General features: G+C 35.8%; 1 pseudogene; it reads right to left on the minus strand.

Moving 5' to 3' along the window:
- Window positions 1–17,836: 17,836 nt before the first annotated feature.
- LOC114906235 lies at window positions 17,837–18,403 on the minus strand (annotated as a pseudogene).
- Between the last annotated feature and the right edge of the window lie 5,955 nt (window positions 18,404–24,358).

Raw genomic sequence — 24,358 nt, forward strand, 5'->3', positions numbered from 1 at the left:
TAATTGCTATTGTAACAATTACAAGATGCATTCTTAGCTTAGTAAGCACAATATAAAGTAGAATATTTCAACTTTATTGACAATTAAAAACCATTAGAATAGGTGAACTCCATTTAGCACCTTCTTGCGTTCTGTGCTATTTTTGTCACACATTTGAATTCTTCATAATCTCCAAGTATTTTGTACCCCACAGAATATCATTATTATTGTTTCATTTATATAATATGAATTTAGATTTTAACTCCACATTTACTTTTTATTTTTCATTCTTTCTTGCAATTCCTTGTTACTATCAAAGATCAGTTTTATTCTGTGTGAACTCCTCCCTTAATATTCCCTTTAATGCTGGTCTACTGATAGTGAATTTTCTCATTGTTTTTGGTCTTAGAAAGTTGTTATTTTTACTTCATTTTAGAAACTACTTTTTAGATGTAATTTACATATGATTAAATGCAAAAAACTAGACACACAGTTTGAAGGCTTTAACAGATATACACACCTATGTAACACTAGTTAAGAGGTAGAACATTTCCATCACTCAGGAAAGTTACCTCTTTGTTACCCTTTGCAAGATAACCACCCACCAAGGTAACCAACATTCTGGTGTGTATCACAGCAACTTAATTTTATCTACTGTAGAAATTCATATGCATGGGATTGTACAGTAAGTACTCTTTTGTTTCTGGCTTCCTTAACCCAAAATATTATTTTGTTATCATCCATACAGTTGCATGTTCAAATAGTTTGTAATTTTCGTACTGAGTACTTTTCCATTGTATGGATATATCATAGTTCATACAGTCTCTTCTTAATAGATGTTTGTACTTTTCCAGATTTTAGTTCTAAATAGAGAACCTCTTCTAAATAGAGAAGCTATGAAATTCCTGAATAAGTTTTTCTGTAGATATTAGTTCTTTATTTACCTTTGGAAAATAACTAAGAGTGATTAATAGGTTAGGTCTATATTTAACTTGTATAAAAAATTTTAAAATTTGTTTCCCAAAGTGATTTTTACCATTTTACACTTACACCAGCAACATATAAGACCTCAAGCTGCTCTGCATCTTCACCCACACTTGAAATTGTCATTCATTTTAATTTTATTCTAATGAGTGCAGAGTGCTACCTTTCATGGTTTAATTTTCAATTTCCAAATGACTAATGATGCTGAAGACATTTTTGTGTTTTTTCAGTCATTGCTGTGTCTTCTGTTACTTTCCAAGAAGATGTATTGCCTACTTTTAAATTAAAAATGTGTCTTTTAATTATTGAATTGAATTCTATATATATTCTGTATACAACCTCTTATGTATTATGTTAATTATCTCCAAGTCTATGCTCTTTTTATTTTCATAATAATGTCTTCAAAAGAGCAAAAGCTTTGAATTTTGATAAGGTCCAGGATTTTTTTTTCAAAATGTAAATTTTGTTTATTTATTGAAATAAAGTTGACATACAATATTATGTTAGTTTCAGGTGTACTACATGATTTGACATTTGCATACATTAGGAAATTATCACCACAATAAATCTAGTAACCATCCGTCCCAATGCAAAGATACTACAATATTATTGATCACATTCCTTGCGCTGTATTATATCCCTATGACCTATTTCTCATATAACTAAAGGTTTATACCTCTTAATTCCCTTTACCTGTTGACACCCCCCATGCCCTCCCCTCTGTCAATCACCCATATTTCTCTGTATCTATGAGTCTGTTTTATTTTGTTTGCTTGTTTTGCTTTTTAGTTGCCAAATGTGAGATCATGTGGCATTTACCTGTCTCTGACTTATTTCACTTAGCATAATACCCTCTAAATCCATCCATGTTGTTGCAAATAGCAAGATTTCATTATTTTTATAGCTGAATAATATTCCATTGTGTGTGTGTGTATATACGTACCATGTCTTTTTTTTTCTTTTTTCTTTTTTTTTTTTTTTTTTGCGGTACATGGGCCTCTCACTGTTGTGGCCTCTCCCGTTGTGGAGCACAGGCTCCAGACACGCAGGCTCAGCAGCCATGGCTCACGGGCCCAGCCGCTCCGCGGCATGTGGGATCTCCCCGGACCGGAGCACGAACCCGTGTCCCCTGCATTGGCAGGTGGACTCTCAACCACTGCGCCACCAGGGAAGCCCCATACCATGTCTTTTTATCCATTCGTCTATTCATGTATATTTAGGTTGTTTCCATGTCTTGGCTATTGTGAATAATGCTGAAATGAAAATTGGAGTGCATATGTGTCACAGGATTAGTGTTTTTATTTTCTTTGGGTAAATACCCAAAGTATTTTCACCAAAGTGAAATTGGTGGATCATATGGCAGTTTTATTTTAAATTTTTGAGGAACCTTCATACCATTTTCCGTAGTGGCTACACCAATTTACATTCTCACCCACATGCACCAAGGTTCCCTTTTCTCCACATAATTGGCAATACTTACTATTTGTTGTCTCTTCGATGACAGACATTCTGGCAGGTATGAGGTGGTATCTCCTTGGGGTTTTGAGATTTTCATTTCCCTGATGATTAGTGATGTTGAGCATTCTTTTCATGTGTCTCTTTGCCATATGTATGTTTTCTTTGGAAAAATGTCTATTCAGGTCCTCTACCCATTTTTAATTGGGGTTTTCAATGTTAAATTTTATGAGTTTTAATATATTTTCTATATTAACTTGTTATCAGATATATTGTTTGCAAATATCTTTTCCTGTTCAGTAGTCTGTCTTTCTTTTTGTTGATAGTTTCTTTTTCTGTGCAGAAGCTTTTTAGTTTGCTGTAGTCCCATTTGTTTATTTTTGCTTTTGTTTCTTTTGTCTGAGGAAACATACCCAAAAGAATATTGTTAACATCCACATCAAAGTGCGTACTGCCTATGTTTTCTTCTAGGAGTTTTATGGTTTCAAGTCTTAACATTGAAGTGTTTAACCTATTTTGAGTTTATTTTTGTATACATTATGAGAAAGTAGTCCATTTTGATTGTTTTCCATGTAACTGCCCACTTTTCTTAACACCATTAATTGAAGACACTATCTCTTCCCCATTGTGTATTCTTGCCTCCTTTATCATAGGTTAACTGACCATATAAACGTGGGTTCATTTCAGAGCTCTCTGTTGTGTTCCATTACCTATGTGTCTTTTTTTGTGCCAGTCCCATACTGTTTTAATTACTGTACCTTTGTAGTATAGTTTGGAATCAGGGAGTGTGATACCTCCAGCCTTGTTCTTCCTCATGATTGTGTTCACTGTTTGGGATATTTTGTGTTTTCCAGTGTATTTTAGAATTATTTGTTCTATTTCTGTGAAAACATGTCATTGGTGTTTTGATGGGGATTGCATTGAATCTGTAGACTGCCTTGAGTAGTATGGTCATTTTAATAATGTTAGCTCTTCCAGTCCATGAGCACAGTATATTTTTCCATTTGTGTCATCTTCTGTTTCTTTCATCAGTGTTTTATAGTTTTCTGAATATAAGTCTTTTACTTCCTTTTATTCTTTTTGATTCAATTATAAATGGGATTATTTTCTAAATTTGTCTTTCCGATAGTTCTTAGTATATAGAAACACAACAGATTTCTATATATTAATTTTGTATTCTACAACATTGCTGAATTCATTTATTAGTTCTAATAGTTTTTTAGTGGCATCTTTAGGACTTTCTGTAGATAGTATCATTGTCTGCAAGCAGTGATAGTTTTACTTCTTCATTTCCAATTTGGCTGCCTTTTATCTTTCTTCTTATCTGACTGCTATGGATAGGACTTCCAATACTATGTTGAATAAAAGTGGTGAGAGTGGGCATCCTTGTCTTGGTCCTGATCTTAGAGGACATACTTTCAGCTGTTCACCATTGAATATGATTTTTCTGTGGATTTGTCATATATGGCCTTTATTATGTTGAGTTGTGTTCCCTCTATACCCACTTTATTGAGAGTTTTTATCATAAATGAATGTTGAATTTTGTCCAAAACATTTTTCTGCATCTGTTGAGATGATCATATGATTTTAATTCTTTAATTTGTTAATGTGGTATGATATGTTGATTGCTTTGTGGATATTGAAATGTCTGTTGCTTTCCTGGGATAAGTACCCCTTGATCATGGTGTTTGATCCTTTTAATATATTGTTGAATTCAGTTTGCTAATATTTTGTTGAGGATTTTTACATCTATGTTCATCAGTGATATTGGCCTGTAATTTTTTGTGATATTTTTGTCTGGTTTTGTTATTAGGGTGATGATGGCCTTGTAGAATGAGTTTGGAAGCATTCATTCCTCTTCAATTTTTTGGAATAGTGTGAAAAATATATGTTTTAATTCTTCTTTAAACGCTTGGTAGAATTTATCTATGAAGCCCATGGGGTCTGGACTTATGTCTTGGGGGAGATTTTTTTTATTACTGACTCAACTTAATTACTGGCAATAAGTTCATATTTTCTATTTCTTCCAAATTCAGTCTTAGGGGATGGTACATTTCTAGCAATTTATTGATTTCTTCTAGGTTGTCCATTTTATTGGTGTATAATTGTTTGTAATAATCTCTTATGATCCTTTGTATTTCTATGGTGTCAATTGTAATTTCTCCTATTTCATATTTTATTTACTTGGATTCTCTCTCTTTTTTTCTTGATGCGTTTAACTAAAGGTTTATTAATTTCATTTATCTTTTCAAAGAACCAGCACTTAGTTTCATTGACCTTTTCTATTCTCTTTTTTTTTGGCCTCTGTTTCATTTATTTCTGCTCTGTTCTTTATGATTTCTCTCATTCTACTAACTTTGGATTTTGTTTGTTCTTTTTCTTGTTCCTTTAGATGTAAGGTTAGGTTGTTTAGTTGAGATTTTTCTTGTAGATGCTTATGGTTTCCCTTATATATGCTTTATATATTTTTTATTAAGTTTTCCCTAAGTATTATATAGATCATTATTATCGTAAAGGCTATTTCTGACAACCTGGATCCCCTGTGGGTATCGTTTTGTTCATTTTTCTTCTTGATTTTAGATTATTTGATCTTGAGACGTGGTATGCCTGTTAATTTTTAAAAATTCAATGTCAGATGTTATATATAGAAATATAGAGATATTTTAAGGCTTTTGCATCTGGCCTCTAAGCTAGGGGGAGATCACTTTAATTCAGCCAGAGTTTGGGCTGATTATAGAGGGCTGAGTTTCAATCTTTACAAAAGCTGATCTATTTTTGGTTCATCCTTACAACCCTGTAAAGATGATCTACCTGAAAACTAAATTATTTTATGAGGGCCGACCACTTTGATCAATCCTAAACTCCAATTTCTATCTTCTTAGCTCCAAGAGAATGCTGAGAGCTATGCTCAAATTCTTAACTTTTTGGCTATCAGTCATGAATTTGTAAATGCCTGTAGAGGAAATGCAGTACCGAATGTGGGACTCATCTCTCTGTGTTTCTCTTCTCTCTGGGGTCTTGACCCCTCAAGTCCTGCCTTTAATTGTAACTTTCTGATGCCTTCAAACATTTTTTTACAAAAAACTTTTTGTTTTAAAATAAATCATAGTTTCACCAGAAGTGACAAAATAGTACAGAGAGGTACAGTGTACCCTTCATCCCAGTTTCCTCCAGTAGTTACATTTTATATAGTTTTAACATAATATCAAAATAAGGATATTGACATTAGTACAATATGTGTGTATAGTTCTATGCCATTGTATCCCATGTGTACATCCATGTAACTACCATTTCAATCAAGCTATAGTATTCCACATTAAAAAAAAATGCTTTAAAAATATAAATCGATATTCTATCGATTCTTGGAAGTAAGGTTGATCTAACCTAGCTTGTCCATCATGGCCAGAAGCAGATGTCCTAAAATTACCTTTATAATGTTTATTTTTCATATTTGCATTAGGAATTTTTCTGTCTCTGAGATTGTGTATGGTATGTGAAAGTGTAAGATGTAGGTTTCAGAGTTCTCTTTTTCTTCTCCATAGTGCCTACCGTGGACCTGGATATATGGTAGTAAAGCAGCAAACAATTATTAGATAATATTTAACTAAATTTATTTCTATAGTTAAAAGTCATTGTAGCAATGCGTTTGAGCCAAAGCCATTAGTTCTAGTTTACCTACATGGCAGAGACGTAGCTTAATTTACTTTTTTTGTACATTCAAGCTAAATGAATCATAGTTGTCTTGTTCTTGCACAATTTTATCTTTGCGTATGCACACATCTAAAGTGTTCCTGTATATTTAAATACCACAACATTTAAGTTACACTGGGGTCTATTCTGCTCCACTGTTGGAAGAACTTAAATTTCAAGTTAAAGAATATGGGCATTTAGTGGACAATGAATAGGTATTAGTGGCTACTTAGCAAAGTAATGCTGCTTGATGAAACATACTTTAGGAAACTGCTTCTTTTGTAAGTACACATAACGGATAAGACGTGAGAAGCAATATTTCAGGTGAAATGTCATGAATAGCCATGAGGTTGACCCAAGGGACCAGTGAGTTAGAATTCTGTATCTGTAAGAATATTAGAGTTTAAGTCCATGACTTTATATAATGGAAGGGAAAATAGAAGGAAGAGAGAAAGTGGAAAGGAAATATAGATAGCACGGTGTTAAAAAAATGAGTTCAGAGTCAAATAAATTATTTAAAGTACCAAGTTTTGGGCTTTCACATATTTTTTTTAATAGGAGTGTCATATAAAAACAAATCCAGGCTTAGATAAGGAGAGGCTTTACTGAGAAGAAAGGCTGTTCCAGTAGGGAAAGAGCTCAGATCTCAGGAATGTGCAAGTGTCTCAAAAGCAAGCAAAAAGGCTTTTCTTTTATAGAGAGGGTCAGCTTATTCTCGGGTTAAGCTGATAAGGGGATATTTTTGGCTTTTCAGTGCTTGCTTAGGTTTGAGGACAAGCAGAATTCAGGGACCTTTAGTGAAGAGAAAAATCTGACAAAAATTTAGTCAAGACAAAGCAGAGGGTAAGACATGGGCAACTGTGAACACCTGATCAGGAGCCAACACCACACAGGGATATACTGTTACTAAAGACATTCCAGTGAATAATAAATAGCCTCTTGGTAGTTATGCTATAAAAGAAATCTGTTATTTTAATCTGGTAGGAATTTGGCCTGGGTGACCTTCAAAAATTTATTCTAACTTGAAGAACAATTCTTTGTACGATTCAGTGAGTTAGTATTTTTACAGAAAAACCAAAGAAGTCCCCTTAGTGTACATTCCTGGACAATTAGATTTGCTACATCATCTAGTCAATTTATATAGTATCATTCAATGAAAGTTAGTAAAATCCTTTAAAAGCAAGCTGTGCAATCATCATTTTGTAGATTGCATAAATGAATTATTCAGGACTAAGTATTTCAGAATATCTGTTATTTAAGATTGAACAAAATTGCTGTGTACAGGATATGCATTTCTTCCCTAGGAATGCAATAATAGTATGGAAAGGATGTGCAGTATTAACATTTAGATAGGTATCATTGGAAGAGCAATGCTTAAAATTTACCTAGCGTGGAGAAAAAAGAGGAAAAGTTTTGGTTAAATCTTATCAGACTTACCACTAGTCCATCAATTCAAAGTCAACTTGGGGAGTGATGTTGCTTTTCAAGCTCTCATGAAAAGACTTCCTGATTTGTAAAGGAGGCAAATTTATTTATGTAAATTGACTATTTGGCAGTACTTCTGCTTCTTTTAGTGTTGACTAGTCCCACCTCTGATAAGACAGATCTAATTTCATTTCCATTAAAATGCAATGAAAGCACATTTATGAATTTAATAATTTCTTGCCTGAGTTTGATAGGAGCTTAAAATGGTTAGCTATGGAGTATTATTAATAAATATTGCTTTTTAAAATTAAAATAGAAACACCTAGCTGGTCAGGGATTTTTTTTCTATAGATTATGACAGAAATTGAGTTGGTAAAAGAAATAGTAATTTGCCAAAGGGTTTGTTTAATTGGACCCTCTTGCTTATCTCCTTGTCAAATTATTTTCAAACCTAAGCTTTTCTATATAATTTAAATATTGGTGTACTTTGTTTTGCATAACTTATTCATCTTTCTGAAAGGAACATGAAGCAAATATAAATTTAGGCTTTTTAACAAAGCATGAAAAGAGGAATGTGACATCGTGAATTGTTATTCTAATTTGTCTTTCAGAAGGCTCTCCTAAAATCTTATTTTTTCTCGTACTTTCTGATCTTGGGTGGCCTCGGCCTGTAGCAGCTTGAAGCACGGTTTTGGTTCCCGGCCAGAGATCGAGGTCAGGTCAAGGCACTGAGAGCACCGAATCCTAGCCACTAGACCACCAGGAACAAATAGCCAGTGACAAGGCCCTGGCCCTTCGGCTTTGCAGAAAAGAATTCCCACAAAGACGTAAAGTAGTGAAACAAGTGTCTATTAGGAGAAGAAAAGAGTACAATACGTGTAGATAGACACACGGGCAGACAGAGAGAGAGAGTTGCACCCTCATGGTAGTTTAAGTCACTTATATGGGGCATTTCTTCCAGGTTTCCTTTGACCAATCATTTTGATTTGCCTGGTTCGGAGTCTGTATTTGGTATATCTCAGGATCCTCCCATGTGCGCGTGCATCTCTTAGCCAAGATGGATTCTACCGAAGAGGCCTATGGGTAGTTGGCATCACTTACTATGGGGTGGCGCCCCCTCCCTTTTTGACCTTAAGGAGCTTTCTAGTTGGGAAGGTTTCCTTGACTTTGAGAATGAGAAATATGTGGTCTCTTATCCTCTATCTGGGCAGGGCCCAGACTCAATTGTCCTGCTGTTGTCATCTTGGAGTATTGGTCCACAGGGAATGAATCTTCAATTGCTTACCCTGGGAGGGGGAGGGGCATCTACCTCCTGCCTCACTTTCTACATTTTTATATGAACTGCCTATGTAAATATCATTATTTCTGATAACTTTGTGTGCCTACTTGATCCACAGTTCTTCCTGATGAAGTAACATTTAGCTGAAGTTCCTCTGCATAATCTGCATAGTCAACAATCATTTGTGCTTTACCAAAAAAGGGAAGATATGTGTGAAAATTTGAAAAAATACAAAAGGGTTTTTTTTTTAAGGGTTTTAAAAATTATGAGAATCACTGGTAGCAGAGCTGATCCTATTTTCCTGTCTAAATTAAGTTTCTGACTTCCCCTTCCCAAGAGGGTGAGGGGAGGGGAAGCTTCCCTTTTTTCACTTAAAAATCACTTGATTGAATTGTTAGGTCATATGAAACAAACAACTTTCTTGACATCAAGAGACGTGTATATTGGGGAAGAAGACTGAGAAAATCTATGTAACAAAGTAGAAACAGTGGGTTGCATGGATTCAGAATACTGAAACAACGTGGCTACAACTTAAGAGTTTCTTGTGCATGGTTACTTAAAATAAATAAATGCTGAATTTACAGACTCGTAATTTCCTTGACAGTATTGCACACCTGTCAGTCATTTCCAGCCTATTCTTTATTAAATGGCAAATAAAGAAATCTGGATTGGAGTAGAAAATATTATCTTGTGTCAAACATTTGTAGATGCCTTACTATGACTAGAACTTCCAGTGTAATCAAAATATTTGGGATCTATTAATATTGCTGTACTAGCTTCCCTTTTTATTTTATATATGTATGTTAAATTTAAAATGATAGTTTTACCATTTTCTGAGCACAATCTAAATTTATCATGCTATTTAAAATTCACAATCAGTTTTCTGTGCAGACCTGTGTAATGTTTTGTGTATGGATGAAAATCCATTTTAATCAAAATATATTGATTTAGATTATAAAAATAATATAAAATGAAATAAATTCAATAGCTAACAGTAAATATTTGAACTGTCATCCTTATGCATATTAAAAATTCATAGCAAATTAAGAAAGAAGAAAACATCATTAGATAAATGTACCAAACCTACAGCAAAAGTCATACTTAATAGTAGAATATTAATAATTCATCCCAAATCAGGAATAACACCATTGGTGCTATTATTTATTATTTTACTAGAAGACCTAACCAATGCATTAAGACAAAGAAAGAGATATAAATATTGGAAATTGATACAAAACTGAGGATGCTTTCAAATGATTTCATCTGATTATCAAATAATTACTATTAGATTAGAAGCAGTGTTCTAATATATCAGCAATATCCAAATGATATATTGCAAACAGAAAAATAAAGATACATATTAAAATAGACAAGAGCTTTAATTTTATTTTGGAATAAACTTAACCAGAAATGTAAAAGACCTATACAAAGAAAATGGTAAAATTTATTGATAGACATTAAAGTTTCAACTAGGAAGACCAAACATTTTCCTTTTATTCTAAAGATTCATGAGTTTCAACTTTTGGAAATTTACTTATACTACTTCTTTAATAATTTTGTCTTCTTCATTTCCTCTATTTACTCTTTTTAGTTTCTAATAGTAAAATATTGTCTCTATGAGATTGAATCCCTATGTTGCCATCATTTCTTTCACATTTTCTTTCTCTTTTCCTTTCTCTCTACAAAAATACATGTATTTCTTCAGCATTTTTTCCCCAGTAATTCTATTGATTTACTTTCATATAACAGTAATGTTTTGTTTTCTGATGCTTTTTTACAACATTCAATTTCAGTTTTTAGTTAAGTTTTTCATTTTGAGAAAGTTAAATTCACATGCAGTTTTAAGAAAGAATACAGATCCTGTATACACCTTACCCAATTTCTCTCGGTGATAATATCTTGCAAATCTATTATATCACAACAGAGATATGACAATTGATACAGTCAAGATATAGAACATTTCTACCACCAGAAGGATCCTTCATGTTGCCCTTTTATAGTTGTGCATATTTCCCTCCCACCCCACCCTTTCCTTAATCCCTGATGACTGTCAATCTGTTTTCCATTTCTATTATTTTGTAGTTTCAAGAATTTCATATAAATCTTATACAAATATAGCATTTATATAGTGTGTATTTAGCTTTGTTTACTCAGCATAATTCTCTGGAGATTCATACAGGTTATTGCATGTATCATTAGCTCATTGCTTTTTATTGCTAATTAGTATTTCATGGTATGGATGTACCACAGTTTGTTTAACCAGTCATCCGTTGAAGGATATCTGCATTGTTTTCAGTTTGGGCTGTTACTATTAAAACTAGTATAAACATTCATGTACAGGTGTTTGTATGAATATGAATTTTCATTTCTTTGGAGTGTAATTGCTGCTGTATGGTAGTTGCATGTTTAGTTACTCAAGAAATTGTCAAACTGTATCCCAGAGTGACTGTACCATTTTACATTCCTACCAGCAATCTATGATGTACTCATATTTCTCTGAGAATACTAATTAGATTATCTTAAAATATCTCTTCTCTTTCTTGAACTATATTTATTCTGGGCTCAATATTCTGCTTGTTGTTTTAAAACTTACTGTCTTATTCTGTTGATTTTTATCATATATGTTAAATTTTTGTTGCCTGTTCATATACTTCAGAATGAAGTATTTGGTTGATTATTGTAGGTAAGTTGAAATTGGTTTTCTTTGCTATTGTATAGGCAGGTGTGTTTCCTGATAGGTTTCTCACCTGATTGGGAAGCTTAATGGAAGCTTTGTTTCTGGAGACTAGGCTGGACATTTTGAATGGCAAGCTTCATTTTAAGATGCCTATATGAAGAGTTAGAATGTTTGGCTTGGGAATCCCCAAATTCCAGCCTGTGGAATGCTTTAATTTAAGTGTTAAGTTCAATATTTGAAGGCCTAACTACACATAGAGTTAAGCACTCTAGTTTTGGGGTGGTGTGTGTGTATATATGTGTGTATGCTCACACGCACATGTGTATGTGAGTGTTTTGAACATGGAGCAGGAGACAGGGAAATGGCCTTCCCATCTCATCTCTCTGTATGGAGGAGTAGGGAAGGATAGAATGAAGACAGAGACTGATCAGGATTCCATAGATGGTCATTAAAATTAATACCCTTCTAGCCTCACTTTTCACCATCTCTCTGTGTGGAAGAGTTGGACAGGATGGGCTGATGGCAGAGACTTGGCACAAGGTTTTGCTAATCATTCAAATTAACACCTCTATATCCCCCTGTAAATACTTCAAGAATAGATCCTCACTGGGCTTTTCCCATGAATATCAGCTTGTACTTCTTTTCTAGGTACCATCTTCATGTATTCGGCACCACATTTATAACAGGGCAAGAGAGTAACCTGTCCTGAGCTCCATGCTTTAGATGAACCCAATTATACACACACAAAAAATTAAACTTATCAAAGTACATATAGCAACTTCTGTCTCTTAGCATGTGCCACTCAGACCTGCAACCCTAAGCAAGCTGTCTTGTGACAAATATTGTTTGGATCCAGGAGAAAACATTTTCCCACCTCTTGCCCTGTGCCCAAATGTATCCAAATACTAAGGAGTTTCATGTGTTGGATACTGCTTCAGGATATTGCTTCAGGATGTGAGAAACATTTAAATGCCTTATGTAACAGAAAGCACAAATTAATTAACTTGTTCAATATCTTTTCTCTCAGATGATATAAATCCCATAGATTCTTGCTTAAGGAAGTATTATTTCACAGTAGTGACAGGCATCCCTTCCTTTCCTTTTCTTTATGTTCCAATATTGTTTCTGGAGAGACACACATGGTTTTTATAACCAGTACAAAATGCAGCTGAGAAATATTTTGCTACATTTAACAATTCATATTCCTTTTAAATGTACATATATAGCTCTTTATGTTGGAAAATAGGTGGGCATTAAAAGGTAGTATTGTGAATATCTTTATATATATAATCATATCTATAAGATTTGAGTAAATTTTCAAAAAATACTATACATTTCAGCTTTATTTAAAATTTTAACTAAAATTTTGAAATTCAATAATTAAGGTATATATTTGGCTTTTAATTTTAAAAGTTTGAATATTATATAAAGTAACTGAAAGCATATGTGAACATAGCTATGTTTTAATATTTTATAGTAATTTAATTTTATCAACATAAATTCAAAATTTGTATATATATATATATATATATATATATATATATATATATACACATTATTTTTTCTTTTTTTTTTTTTTGTGGTACGTGGGCCTCTCACTGCTGTGGCCACTCCTGTTGCGGAGCACAGGCTCTGGACGCGCAGGCTCAGTGGCCATGGCTCACAGGCCCAGCCGCTCCGCGGCATGTGGGATCTTCCCAGACCGGGGCACGAACCCGTGTCCCCTGCATTGGCAGGCGGACTCTCAACCACTGCACCACCAGGGAAGCCCCAAATTTTGTATATTTTGAATATGATCACCTTTTAATCTTTTATTGCATCAATATGAAAATCTTTATTTTAACAACATTAAAGAAAAGGAAAAATAAATTGTATGGAATGAATATTCCTAAATATGAATTATATATATCTATATTCTATTACTCAACCAAATATCACTGACTAATCAATAGAAAATTGTTATACATTAATAATTAACAATTTGTAATATTCTTCCAAAATTGTCATATAAAAACAGTCAACCAGGCTTTTAACTTTTTTCAAGGCAGGATAATATATATGTTTTATGTAGCAGATTTTTAGCTTGACTTAGAAGTCTTATACTCTTGCCAGGTCCCCAAATTGTTAAAGGTGTGTCCAAGCTCTTATTTGATTTCTGGTTCCAAAAATGTGTTTAAATCTTTTTGCTATTTTTTCCTTACTCTTTTAGTTCAGATATTTACTATGATGTTTTTAGAAAATATCACACACAAACAATTCTGCCCAGTCTTCAGTAAGCGCTTTCACCTCAAAATAAGTACCTTCTTCTGTTGTGCACTTGACTGCTTTTTACTCCTCCAAGACTCCATGTTTTCCTATGGAACTCCTGTTGTATAAATGCTGTGTGTGTGTGCGCGTGTGTGTGTATGTGAGAATAAAGATGTTCTTCCATATTTGCTCTCTGTATCCTTGCTATTTAAAGTAAGGTCTGCTGATCAGTAACTTATGCATCTCTTGGGAACCAATGAGAAATGCAGAATCGCAGGCCCTACCACATATTTACTCATTCAAAGTGTGCATTTTTAACAAGATCACCTGGTGATTTATATCCACATTAGTGCTTGAAGGGCACTGCTCAATATCTTGGCTATCATAATTTCTATGGTTTTCCTTTAATTCTGTATTTTGAGAGGATTCTCTGATACAGTAACTAAATTTTGCTAATTCAGATCTTTATTGTTATGTATGTGATTCAGTGCCACTAAGGGCTATTTTATTATTATTATTATAATCTCTGATATATTTTTATTTCTATGGAAGTGATCTATTTTTATTCTCTCATTATACTTGATTTCCCCTTTTACTTCTTGTAATTCTGTAAATTTATAAATATATTTTTCAGTTATATAAATATGTGCATAGATTTATAATTGTGATATATTCATGAAGGATTGACCATTTTGTCATTTTATGAAATCTCCCTCGTTATCACTGGAAATGGTGCTTGCCTTAAAGTCTGCTTGATTTAGTAACAGTCCTGTTAAAGTAGCTTTCCTCTTAGTATTTTTCATACTGAATGTTTTCATTGTTTTACCTTGAACCTGATTACTTTTTTTTTTTTTAGAACCTGATTACTTTTATTTAAATTGTGTTTTTTGGTAAATAGCAACCATTTAGAAATATGCCATAACTGTTGTCCAAAACAAAGGGAACTTTGTAAGGTCCCGGTATGACCTTGTTGTGTCTCCTTTGTTGACTTTAGAATTCCTTAATTACTCCCACTTGGATAAAGGCTTTGTTATGCAGCTCTTTTCACTGTAAACCACTGTTACACCAATCCCTCTTGGTATGGTGGCAAGGTATGGGAGAAGTTTCTTTCAATTTATGATTAAATCTCAGTCGTTTAGTGGGCCCATGTCTCTGAGCTGTGACTTGCAACAATGTTTCTTAGCCTTAATTTCTCCTCTTAGGTAATACAGGAAGGATTTGGGGTAGGGGAGGGAGTAGAATTGGATAAATGCTCTTCTCCCTAGGGTGTAATAAGGCTCTGGTAAAGCCTTTTCTCCTGCAAAGTTCCCTTTGTTTTGGAGAACAGTCTTGGCATATTTCAAAATGGTTATGTTTCCTTTTCCTGTTTCAGAGCCAGTAGAGGATCTTTCCAAGCTTTTCACTGTGAGGATCTCACTGGGCTCCTGAAGGCAAAGTCCATGAAAGTGTACCCCCGACACACATGCCAAAACACAGCTCTTAGGAGTTCTCCCTCATGCTAGTGTACTCAACCTCAAACAATTTGTTAAAATTACAACTTAAGTGTTCCTAGGACTTTTTGTTTCCAGGTTTCAGCTGTGATTCTCTATTCATCTCTCTCTCCAGATTTCAAGAGTGGCAGTTTGCCCTGTGATCACAATTCTCTGATGGGTCTAAGAAGAGTCCTTAATTTTCAGTTTGTTCAGCAGTTTTCTTTCTGTAATGATGGAAATAGCTATCTCCTAGCTGTTTACATGTCAAAGTTGAAACCAGGAGTCTCTTTTGGTTTGTTTATAACTTCTGAAACAGTAAATATTTTTAAGATCTGTTTTATTTCATAAAAGAAGTATATCATGCTGTATGCAATCTTTGGAGACTCCTTTGTCCTCAACATTTTATCACAAAATTCTTTCATGTTTTTACATGTTGCTAGTTCATTTGTTTTGACTACTGTATAATACTGCATTTTACTCTACCACAGTTAATTCATCTACATTATTGTTTATGAGCATTTGGTTTTTTTCCAGTTTGTCGATATTGTGAACAGTACTTGAAAATACACAAACCCCTTTTAGTATATATGTAGGAGGGGAATTTCTGGCTCATATATACGTCTATTGTCAACTTTAGGAGATAATGCTAATGCCTTATGAAGGTATACATATTTATATATACATATTTCATTCTGTTAATATGGTAGATTAAAATGATTTTTTGTCAAATGGCAAACCAACTTTGCTTTTCTGGGATAAGCCCCAACAAGTCATGGTGTATTATTTTTTTTGTACATTACTTTAAATTATCTACTGATATTTTGAAAGGGAATTTGCATCTATATTTATGAGGGATATTGGTATAAATTTTATTTTTCCGTAATGTTTTTGTCAGTTTTTGGTATCAGGGTTTTAATGTCCTGGCTAGCTGATTTAGGAAGGGTTTCCTCCACTTCTATTTATGAAAACAGTTTATTTTAGATATAGCATTATTTATTGCTTAAATATTTGATTAATTAATTAATTAATGAAACTGTGCCTGGAGGTTTTCTTCCTTCCCTCCTTCCTCCCTGCTTTCTTTCCTCCTTCCCACCCATTCATCCTTACGTTCTTTCTTTCTCTTTTTTTTCCTCCCTCTTCTCCTCTCTTTCTATTTCTCTCTCCTGATCTTGCTCTCTCCATTTTATTTTCTGCTTTTCTTAGGTGGTTTCTGATTATGAATTGAATTACCTTAATGAAAAGTGTTTTTCTAAATTTTTATTTCTCATCTGTCAGTTTGGGTAATTCATGGTTTTCAATAAATATCTCCAGTTAGCTAGGTTGTTGAATTTAATGATATAAACAGATTTATAATATTATTTTATTAGCCTTTTAATGTCTGTAGTCCTTTTAATATGTTTAGTGATATTCCCTTTTTAATTACTGCTTTAGGCAATATGTATATCTTTTTTTCTTAATCAGTCTGGTTAGTATCTACAATTTTTATTATTTTTCCCCCCAAACCCCATATCTTAACTTTATTATCTATTGTTATCTGTTTCCTATTTCTTGATTTATGATCTTATTTTTATTATTTACCTTCTATTATTTTAGGTTTAATTTGCTCTTTTACTAGTGCTCTTACGGTACAAGCTTAGGTCATTAATTTTTAAATCATTTTTCTAGCAGTTATTTATATTTATAAAATTCTAAGCATTGCTTTGGATACATACCACAAAATTTGATACTTGGATATCCATTATTGATATATATGGTAGGTGTTCAGCTCACGATATTCACTATTTTTTCTTATGATTTCTTCTTTGACCCATGGATTATTAACACATGTTGCAGAAATTCCAAAATTGAGGGAATCTCTCCATACTATTTGGTATGGGTTGAGATATGTTCCCACCTGAAAAAAAAGATATGCTGATGTCCTAACCCCCAGTACCTCAGAATGTGACCTTATTTGAAAGCAGAATCAATGTAGGTGTAATTAGTTAAGATAAGGTCATATTGGAGTCGGGTGAACCCTTAATCCTATACGACTGGTGTCCGTATAAGAAGGCAGCCATGTGAAGATAGGCACAGGCAAAAAGTCATGTGAAGGCAGAGAATCAGAGTGATGCATGAACAGGCCAAAGAATGTCAAAGATTGCTGACAAACCACCAGAAGCTAAGAAAATGCAAGGAAGGATTCCACTGCAGGTTTTAGAGGGAGATTGGCTCTGGTGACACATTGGTTTCAGACTTCTTGCCTCCAGAACTGAAACAATAAATTTCTGTTGTTTTAAACTCCCCAGTTTGTGGTACTTTGTTATGGCAGGCCTAGGAAACTAATACACTATTACTGTATGGTTTCAATTCTTTTAAATTTGTTGAGGATTTGGTCTTATGGCTCAGCATACCTTCTACCTTGGTGAATGTTCCCTGCACTTGTACATATATGCTGCACTTGTTGGTATAGCGTTCTTATTTTGGCAAGAGGAGTAACAAATTACTCTATTTGAAGGAATGGTACTAAGGAAAGAACTTGTAGATGTTTTGGTACAACTTATAGAAAAGGTAAAGGTAACCCAAACATGCGTGCACTGCCTTGGTGACCAGGGAAGTCATCCCCGTGGCTATGGGAAGCCAGCCTAAGGCTTAGCTCTCATTATCACTGTTTCCCAGGATGTGCTTGTCAAAGAGATACTCTGCCATGCCAGATTCGGGGGCCCCCATCTTGCGTAAGTTGGTTACATGGTCACGCAACTCTTTGATGGATTTCACCTGCTCGTTCAAGTAAAGCGTCTCAATGAAGTCACACACATTGGGATCATTTTTGTCAGTGGCCAATTTGTGCAGTTCCAGTAGTGACTGATTCACACTTTTTTCCAAGTGTAGCGCACATTCCATTGCATTCAGCCCATTCTCCCAGTCATCACGGTCTGGTTTCTTGATATCCTGAAGGAAGATTCGGCCACCCCGTTTGTTCTGCAGCTTCATCAGTTTCAAAGCATGTTCCCTCTCCTCACGAGACTGGTGAAGAAAGTATTTGGCAAAGTTCTTCAAAGCCACATCATTGCGGTCAAAATAGTATGACATGGATAGGTAGACGTAGGAGGCGTAGAGCTCCAGGCTGATCTGGCGGCTGATGGCAGCCTCCGAGTGCTGGTGGTAGTTCTGGCACACCTGCGAGGGGGATGCGGTTGTCATGGCCGGCGGCTGGGAAGAGGCGGTCGGAGGGCGCTGTGAGGTGGTGGCGAGGGCTGGTTCTGAGCGGCCGGCCGGAGCGGGGGACAAGCGCGGGGTTCTGTCCAAGCACTGTTGAAGCAGGAAACCTCGGTGACTCTCCGCAAAGGCTGTGGCCGGTATAGCATTCTTTAAATGTCAACTTGATCAAGTTGGTGGTTTTCAAATCTCTTGTATCTTCACTGATTTTTTTTTCTACATTTTCTATCAGGTACTGGGAGAGGGATGTTTATTCTCTATGAGTGCTGAGTTTTCTATTTTAGTCTGTCAATTTTTACTTAATATAGCTTTTTACATCCACTTTAATATGATTCATATTCAATTTTTATAACTTTCCTTAACTGTTTACTGTCACTCTATGCCTCTTTTATTAAATTGTTTCTACTCAACACCATAGAGTTTAATCTTGCTTTTAAATCTAGTCTGACAATCTCTGCCTTTTTTTTTTTTTTTTTGCCGGTACGCGGGCCTCTCACTGTTGTGGCCTCTCCCGCTGCGGAGCACAGCCTCCGGACGTGCAGGCTCGGTGGCCATGGCTCACGGGCCCAGCCGCTCTGCGGCATGTGGGATCTTCCCAGTCCAGGGCATGAACCCGTGTCCCGTGCATCAGCAGGCGGACTCTCAACCGCTGCGCCACCAGGGAAGCCCCGGGATTTTTTTTTGTTTTACTTTTCCTTTCTGATATTTTATTGTTAGTGTAAAGAAACAACAGATTACTGTATTTTAATCTGTATCCTGCTACCTTGCTGAATTTGTTTATCAGTTTTAGTAGTTTTGTGTGGAGTCTTTGAGGTTTTCTATATATTATATAATGTTATCTGCATATAATGGCAATTTTATCTCTTCTCTTCCTATTTGGATACCTTTTATTTCTTTTTCTTGTCTGATTGCTGTGGCTAGGACTTCCAGTACTGTGTTGAGTAGAAGTAGTGAGAATGGGCATCCTTGTTTCCAGATTTTACTGTGAAGCCTTTCAGATTTTCACTGTTGAGTTTTACGTTGGCTGTTGGTTTATCATAAATAGCTTTTATTATGTTGAGATATGTTCCCTCTATACACACTTTGTTAAGAGTTTTTATCATGAATGGATGTCTAATTATATTGAAGGCTTTTTCTGCATCTATTGAAATAATTATGTGGTTTTTGTCTTTTTTTTTTGTTGATGTGGTATATCACATTAATTGTTTTGCATATGTTGAACCATACTTGTGACCATGGGATGAATCCAACTTGATTGTGGTGTATGATCTTTTTTTATGTGTTGTTGCATTCAGTTTGCTAATATTTTGTTGAGAACTTTTGTATCTATATTCATCAAAGGTATTGCCCTGTAGTTTTCTTTTTAGGTAGTGTCTTTGTCTGGTTTTGGTATCAGGGTGATGGTGGCTTCATAGAATGACTTTGGGAGTGTTCCTTCCTATTCAATCTTTAGGAGGAATTTGAGAAGGATCAGTATAAGTTCTTTGTATGTTTGGTAGAATTCCCCAGTGAAGCCATCTTGTTCTGGACTTCTGTTTGCGGGGAGTTTTTCTTATTACAGATTCTATTTCACTTCTAGTGATTGATCTGTTCAAATTATCTATTTCTTCTTGATTCACTTTTGGTGGGCTGTATGTCTCTAGAAACTTGTCCATTTCTTCTAGGTTGTCCAATGTTGGCATATAATTGTTCATAGTATTCTCTTATGGTTTTTTGTAATATTTCTGTGGTATCAGTTGTTATTTCTCCTCTTTCATTTCTTATTTTGTTTATTTGGGTCCTTTATCTTTTCTTCTTGGTGAGCCTGGACAGAGGTTTGTCAATTTTGTTTACCCTTTCAAGGAACTAGCTCTTGATTTTATTGATTTTTTTCTATTTTTTCAATCTCTATTTCATTTCTTTCCTCTCTGATATTTATCATTTCTTTCCTTTTGGTGACTTTAGGTTTTGTTTGTTCTTTTTCTAACTTTTTGGGGTGGTAGGCTAGGTTGTTTATTTGAGATTTTTCTTGTTTTTTTGAGGAAGGCCTGTATCACTATGGACTTCCCTCTTAGGAATGCTATTGCTGCATCCCATAGATTTTGTATGGTTGTGTTTTCATTGTCATTTGTCTCAAGGTATTTTTTAATTTCCTCTTTGATTTCATCGTTGCCCCATTGGTTTTTTAGTAGCATGTTGTTTAGTCTCCATGTAATCATTTTTTTCTTGTTTCTCTTTCTGTGGTTGAATTCTAGTTTCATGACATTGTGGTCAGAAAAGATGCTTAAATTGACTTCTTTCCTCTTAAATTTGTTGAGGTTTGTTTTGTACGTAGGCAGTCCTAGAGACTGTTCCATATGCACTTGAAAAGAATGTGTATTCTAGTTTTTTTTGGATGTGATGTACTAAAAATATCAATTAAGTCTGACTGTTCTATTGTATCATTTAGGATATCTGTTCCCTTCTTTTTTTTTTTTTTTTTTTTTTGCGGTACACAGGCCTCTCACTGTTGTGGCCTCTCCCGTTGTGGAGCAACAGGCTCCGGACACACAGGCTCAGCGGCCATGGCTCATAGGCACAGCCGTTCCGTGGCATGTGGGATCTTCCCGGACCGGGGCATGAACCCATGCCCCTTGCATCAGCAGGCAGACTCTCAACCACTGTGCCACCAGGGAAGCCCCTGTTGCCTTCTTGATTTTTTGTCTGGAAGATCTGTCCATTGATGTGAGTGGGTTTTTAAAGTCTCCTACTATTTTTGTTTTCCTGTTAATTTCTTCCTTTATGTCTGTTAGTATTTCTTTCATGTATTTAGGTGCTACTATACTGGGTGCATATATGTTAATGAATATAATATCCTTTTCTTGTATTTATCCTTGTATCATTATATAGTGTCCTTCTTTATCTTTCTTTATGGCCTTTTAAAGTCTATTTTTTCTGGTATGTCTATTGCTACCCTGATTTCTTCATAGTTTCTAGTTCCTTTTTTACAGTCATCTGCATTTCTATTGGTAGCTTTTCTTAATTCCTTCAGTATTTTCATTACCTCCTTTTTGAATTTGAGGTCTAGTAGACTGGAGAGGTTTGTTTCATTGTACTTTCAGGGTAATCCTCTTGATCTCTTAATTGGAAGTGGTTCCTCTGCTTCTTAGTTTTACTTATATTTCTCTGACTCTATGAGTTTAGGAGAAACAGTTATCTACTATGGTCCAGGAGGGTTCTTATGTGGGAGTATCCCCATGTAGCCTGTGTGAGTCTCATATTTTTGGTGCAAGGGCTGTTTTTAGTATGGATGCTTGCCACATTTTCTCTCAGTTATCCCCTTTGTAGGGGGTGTGACTGGTGTGGTGACCAGAGCCTGCACTGGATGTTGAGCAGGCCTCCTCTTTGCTCTGTGGTTGTCACAGCCCTGTTGGGTGCAGGGTCTGCTCCCCAGTTGTTGGAGTAGATGCCCCCAGATCTGTTTCTGAACTGTGGTGTGAGGTAGGAGGAACTGGAGTACTCCCACGGGGAGAGGAGACACTGAGTATTCCTCCACAGGAGCTGTCCACTAGAAAGTGCACTCTGTGGTATCACCTGTCACCTGTTGTGCAAGCTCACCAACTACACTGTTTTGGCACTGCCCTCAGCACTGCCTCAACCTTGGAAATTCAGGCAGTTGGCCCAGGTGTCCCACAGGTGCTCTGTTCACAAAGCGCTTAGTGCATATCTGTTGGCACAGAACCACTGAGGTCAGGCACTGGGACCACCATAGTCCCACACTTGGACCTGCCCTCGGAGCTACCAAGTCAGCCCAGACCCCAGCCCTACCTCTACGTGTGTGCACTTGCAGAGCCTATAGCTTGCTATCACCAGACCTGCCCCAGCCATGGGAGCACCAGTAATCGGCTCAGATGTCCTGCAGGCAGTGAGTTTACAAAGCCACCTGTGGTGCATAAATCCGCTGATCACACAGTGACTGCTTCTGAAGTGTTGGGGCTCCTGGGGATTGGCTTGGATTTCAGCCCCACCTCTGCATGTGCGCAACCTGCAGGTGCTTATGTGCTCCCAGAACTCCACACCCACTGTAAGCATGCTGAAAATGAGGATGCACCAGTAGGCCCCACCCTTCCAGCATGCATGTTAACAATGGGGCTTCAGTGGCAGACCTGGGTCCTTCCTGTGCACACCCCAGGTTGCAGCTTAGACCACAGTCCAGCTCCTTCAGGCTCTCTCCACACAGCCAACCCCTGTCCTTTCTCTGGGTCTGCTGAAGCCAGAGTTTCAGCACCCAGCCCCCACGCACACCAGAAGTACATCTTGGGTTGGGGAGTGCAAGGAAGTGGCATGGACCCTCTGTGCTGGTCTTTCTCTGTTCTGCCTGCTGCAAGCTGGCTGCTGCACTCTCCTCTGAGCCTCGGAAGCTCCCTTTCTGTCCTGGCTGATCTCCCCACCAGTGATGCGGCTTCCCAGGGTGAGGGAACCTTTCCTCTTTCACAGCTCCCTTCCAGAGGTGCAGGTCCCATCCAAATTCCTTTTTGTTGTTGTTGTTTTGTCCTACTTTGTTACGTGGTGATCTTCCTTGCGGTTTTGTTTTTATGACATCTTCTGCCAGTGTTCAGCAGGTATTCTGTGAGAATTGTTCCACGTGTAGATGTACTTTTGATGTATTTGTGGGAGGAGGTGAGCTTCATGTCCTTCTATTCTGCCACCTTGATCTGGCCCCTTATTTTTTAAACTGTTAAAGCAAGTTATTCAACCCTTGTATTTTCTTTCAGGAATGGCTTGGGTATTCTTGATCCTTTCTGTTTCCATACAAGATTTAAAAATCAGTTGTGAAGTCCCACAGTATAATCTGTGGGGTTTTTTATTGGAGTTCTGTTGAATCTATAATTAATGTGGGGGTAATGGACATATTTAAAATATTAAGTCCATAAATTCATTAACATGATATATCTCTACATTCAGGAAATCTTTAATATCTCCTATTAAAATTTTATAATTATCTCCAAAGACAATTGCAATACTGTGATACATTTGTTCTTACTTCATGATTTTGACAGTATTGTGAATGGTATACTTTATTTTTTGTGTGTGTTACTGGCATGTTGAAATACAATTGATATTTTTTAAAGTTAATGTTTTATATAGCCAACAAACCTACTAAACTGCCTTATCTTTTAGCTGCCTTATTAATACTAAAATATTTATCAGTTGATTCTTTTAGATATTTTTACATATGCCATTGTGGTAGGCAAAAATATAGCCCCTCCCTGCAAAATATCCACATGCTAATTCACAGACCCAATCTCCTAGGACCCTGTGAATATGATGAGATTATCCTGAATTGTTCATTTGGTCCAAATGTAATCGCCTGAGCCCTTAAAAGTGAAGAGAAAGGCTTAAGAAGAAGTAAGAGAGATCTAAGGAATGGTAAGGATTTAGCACACTGCAATTGTCTTGAAGAAGGGATTCCTATGTCATAAGAATAACATGTTCCTACAACCACAAGGAATTGAATGCTTTTAACGCAGGTGAGCTTGGCAGAGGAGCCTGAGCCTCAGATAAGAACTGAAACTCTGGTCAGTATTTTTATTTTAACTGGGTGGGACAATAAGCAGAGTATCTAGCCATGTTTTCCTTTATGAATTTTATCATTTTAGCTATTACATTTTGGTCCTTGATTTATTTTGAGTTAAGTTTTGTATGTCATGGAGTGTAGGGTTCCAACTTCATTCTTTTGCATGTGGATATCCTATTTTCCCAGCACCATTTGTTGAAGACTATACTTCCCCCATTGAATGGTTATGGCTCCCTTCCTCTTTCTAATTTTTAATAGGTTTTCTTCTGCCTTAATGTTCTTGTTACCACCTCTGGTATAACGGTAGAACAGTCTATGACATAAATCACAGCAAGATCCTTTTTGACCCACCCCCTATAGAAATGGAAATAAAAACAAAAATAAACAAATGGAACCTAATGAAACTTAAAAGCTTTTGC

This window comes from Monodon monoceros, unplaced genomic scaffold, assembly GCF_005190385.1.
Source record: "Monodon monoceros isolate NGI ecotype Baffin Bay Population unplaced genomic scaffold, NGI_Narwhal_1 Super_Scaffold_22, whole genome shotgun sequence".
Classification (NCBI taxonomy): domain Eukaryota; kingdom Metazoa; phylum Chordata; class Mammalia; order Artiodactyla; family Monodontidae; genus Monodon; species Monodon monoceros.